Source organism: Jaculus jaculus, chromosome 2, assembly GCF_020740685.1.
Source record: "Jaculus jaculus isolate mJacJac1 chromosome 2, mJacJac1.mat.Y.cur, whole genome shotgun sequence".
NCBI lineage: Eukaryota > Metazoa > Chordata > Mammalia > Rodentia > Dipodidae > Jaculus > Jaculus jaculus.
The window spans coordinates 104,064,504-104,068,836 of NC_059103.1; the positions used below are offsets into that span (position 1 = coordinate 104,064,504).

Genomic DNA, 4,333 nt, shown 5'->3' on the forward strand with positions numbered 1-4,333 from the left:
GATGATCGGCAGGATGGAAGGCTGGTTCCAGAAGTTCAGCAGAAGTCCGAAGTGTCAATTGTGGCACCCAGGATACTGGAAGGCAAAGTTGGTCAGAGAGGGATCTCGAGATATTTTTGTAGAGGGTTTCATTACACTAAAAAAAGAAGCCTTCAGGGGCATAGAGTGTGGAGGAATTAAGGGAGAGAGTCGTATTGCAGAGGGAAGAATTGCCTCCATAGCAAAAGAAGAATTTGTCATGAAGAAAATCAGAAAATAATGGAACTTCTGGGTTGGGATTAATGGGATGACCTGGAGTAGAGGAAAGATTAAGGGGAGCAGGATATGGAATAGCCATAAAAGGGGGTTTTAATTAAATTTTATCAGGAGCTGTCTGAAGACCAGCTCTGGAAAGGGCCCTAGAAAGCTCTTGAGAGCAAATAAGGAGTTCATTGGGATCAGGTTCGGACAGGAGAATGTCATACATATAATGAATGATATATAAAGAAGGCCATTGCCGGGTGTGGTGGCACACGCCTTTAATCCCAGCACTCGGGAGGCAGAGGTAGGAGGATTGCCGTGAGTTCAAGGCCACCCTGAGACTACAGAGTTAATTCCAGGTCAGCCTGGACCAGAGTGAGACCCTACCTCGAAAAACAAAAACAAAAACAAAAAGGCCATCTATGTCTAAATGGATCTATAACTTGGGCCACAAATTTTTGACACAGCATAGGGCTATTGGCCATCCCTTGGAGCAAGACTTTCCATTGGAATCTTGGCATAGTGCCTCTAAAATTTACCACAGGTAAACTAAATGCAAAATGCTGACGATCCTCAGGGCGTAAGGGAATTGTGAAAAAACAATCCTTTAGGTCAATAATGATTTTACAATATCCCACAGGAATTGCCACTGGAGTGGGGAGGCCTGGTTGTAGGGCTTGGCTCCCATAGGTACCATGGCATTATTAATTTCTCTAAGGTCCTGGAGCAATCTCCATTTTCCAGACTTTTTCTTTATAACAAAGATAGGAGTATTCCAAGGAGAGATGGTAGGTTCAATATGGCCTCCAGCAAGTTGTTCCTGCACTAACATATGGCAGCACTTAATTTATCAGAAGCTAAAGGCCATTGATCAACCCACACTGTTTGTTTGTTTGTTTGTTTGTTTGTTTGTTTGTTTGTTTGTTTGTTTTTGTTTTCTAGGATATTTTATCTGCATGGGGTACAGGCATGTGAACAGCCATTAGGATAAATTTTCATAACCTATTCCAGCACGATCAGTCTTTATAGTACCTGGGATTGGCTCCTTTGTTCCCTGAGAATCTCTGTCTAATCCTTGTCCTGGGTGAAAGCCTTGATTAAGCATTTGATGAGTTACCAACTCATCAGGGCTGCACATAATGTGTTGCAGTTGAGAGAGGATGTCTCGGCCCCAGAGATTAATGGACAAGCCTGTGACCACATAAGGTTGAACAATGCCTCGATTGCCTTCCTCATCCTCCCATTGAATAACTTTAGAACTTTTAAGAGGTTAGAGGCCTGTCCAATTCCTTTGAGATGGATCATGGAAGCAGTGAGAGGCCAAGATACAGGCCAATTTTTACTGGAAATAATTGTGGCATCTGTACCAGTGTCTATAAGACCTTTAAAGGTTTTCTCTTTTAACTTTGAGAGGCCAAATATAACCATTTTAAGCAAAAAAGAAAAGCCCAGACCTTACTTAGATAGAGAATCAGCTGGATAATGTGCTGAACTTTTGCTTTTGTAAACTTTTCTTGCTTAATTGTTGCTTTTCCCCTAAAGTTTCTGAGGAATCTCCATTTTAAGGGCATTCCAGAAACACTCCACTGTGGGGGGTTTCCAGCCTCCAACCACCTGCTTAGATAAACCTATCATTTCAAAAGTTGTAAAGTACCACTGTTTGTTTATCCCATCACTTTCTGACCCAGCCGGTCCCTCTGTTTCAAATTCTCCCACCCCCATCTTACCTGTCTCTGGCTACCAGCCAGACAAAATTCAGGGAGAATTAGGATAAAGTCTGAGGGAGCCAAGGACGTGTTCTATAGTGCATAGCTCGTACCTCTTTTTGGAGGTTGAGGGAATCCAGGTACACAGCAGACTTGGATCATCTCAGGACCATCTGAGGATGAGCTGGCTGAGATTTTTTTTTTTTTTCAGAACTGTTTATTAAATGGCACAGTAGTATTTAGCATGGCTTGTAAAACAGATGAGATGTTAGCAGAGTTATCAGAAACAGATACACAACATTTAATTTTGATAATAAAGAGCTATTGGGTGCCATTAAAGGCTGTACAAATATATTTTTTGGTCTCAGAACTTACTTACATATTTTATATTTGAAAATAACCCTTTGAACATCTATAGTTGTTTTTCTTTATTATAGAATTAAAACTATGGGGAAAAGATGTCTTAATGTTTGTTTGTTTCCCCTCTTGAAAAGCTCTTGTGTTACTTAATAGGCCATTCATATATTTAAGGTACTTTTTATCTTTGGTTATACATTTCTCTTTGAGTGTTTAAGACCATGCAGATAGCCAAAAGTTCATTGAGGATTTATTTTGGAGGTCATTAATGGCTCTCCAAAGAGACATTAGGGACACAGGAGTATACTCCAAAGATTCCAATTGGCTTTGGCTTTTACATAGGTGATTAACACACTTAGAAAGGAAGTTACACCAGACTGGATGTATGTACATATAGAGCACATTTAATTACTGAAACAGACTTAGTTAAAGAATGGCAAAAGGGCTTCTAAAATCATTTTGTCCTATCTTTAAATTTTTTGTTGTACTGTGGCAGCATAAGCCTTATATCTGAGGTATAGAAAGTAGGCACATCTCACATTTTAAATATCTAGCATTTATAAATATAGGCAGAACCTGTTACCAGTCTTGAAAATAGTACCAATTGATTTACAAACTTAACTAATTTAACCTAGCAATTGTCAGAAAAGGACAAGTAAGACAGTATAAGGTCTTAGCACCTGTGTGAAAACATCTTTGATTAGTTCAGATACATGTGGGTACAAATTACCCAGAGAATATTGGAAACAGAACCATGGAGCTTGATTATTTTTTTTTTTTTTCAGATGAAGACCATTGTTTGAGCATTGGGCTGTACCCAAAAGTAGAGAATATGTCTTAAGAGTTAATTTTGTTATAAGCACTGGACTTAAGATGCCAAAATTGAGACAGTTACTTTACATACAATAGAGTAGAATCTGGTCTTTTCTGAGACAAAACAGCTAGCTAAATATGAATATAACCCTTGATATAGCTTTTTGAAAAAAAAAAAACAACATTATTTGACAACCAATGATTTTGGCTTAAACTTGATAGCTATTGATTTTATGTACCACAGAAATTTTTATAAACATAAAACAATTTTATGTTTTACCCATGACTTAAATTTGATAAAACTTAAGCAAGCTATCACAACATATTTTAGCCTGAAAATTAGTATTTTTGTTTCTTAAAGTTTGTAAACAGTTTAAAAACCTTTAACTTTAGGCATGGTGTTTAGGTTCAGCCTGAAAATTTCTTTTTCTTTTCTTTTTTTTTTTACATCTGCACACCTTTATTTATATACTTTAACATTCTGATCTAAGTACCACTCAAAAGGCATTTTAACAAGTAATCATTGAAAAATTTCTTCCCAGTTCCTTCAGCCAATTCATCTCACCCCATCATTACTTATCTCTCGTCTTTTTTTTTTTTCTTTTATTTCCCCGAGGGGGTGCACCATTTCTATAGGTACTGCAATACCAGGTCGATGCGTGGAGTGGACGGAGCAAGCTCCTATTCCAACTCCGAGCTTCAAAAATCCATTTAATATATTATCCACAGATAGAGGACATATCAGATATTAAACTGATAAGAACAGATACTACACTTGATCTTAGCCAAAAGGCCGAGAAGTGATTAATTATCTTTCTTATAAGGCTATTAAAAATTATGCCAAATTGATTAATCCTATTACTAACAAGAAAGTAGTCTTAATACAATTTTATGTCATTAATACCAATGACACACTTGCAAAGGATTTTATTAGAAGTAACTAAGGCAAATTGTGTTGTTATCTTGAGGCAGGCTGGCTTAGAAATCAGATCAGTTGCCTCCTCCTTTTAAGTAACAGGACATTACAATCTTTTCTAAAATATCTGACAAATTATAAGCTACCTCTTTAGAGGAGGTTTTTTGTTTGTTTGTTTGTTTGTTTGTTTGTTTGTTTGTTTTTCGAGGTAGGGTCTTACTCTGGCCTAGACTGACCTGGAATTCACTATGGAGTCTCAGGGTCTCGGGGTGGCCTTGAACTCACGGCAATCCTCCTACCT

General features: G+C 37.7%; 1 non-coding gene across 1 annotated transcript; it reads right to left on the minus strand.

Moving 5' to 3' along the window:
* Positions 1-3,730: 3,730 nt before the first annotated feature.
* Positions 3,731-3,921, minus strand: LOC123458877. The gene has a single exon (XR_006635828.1). It is a non-coding gene; the product is annotated as a U2 spliceosomal RNA (small nuclear RNA).
* Between the last annotated feature and the right edge of the window lie 412 nt (positions 3,922-4,333).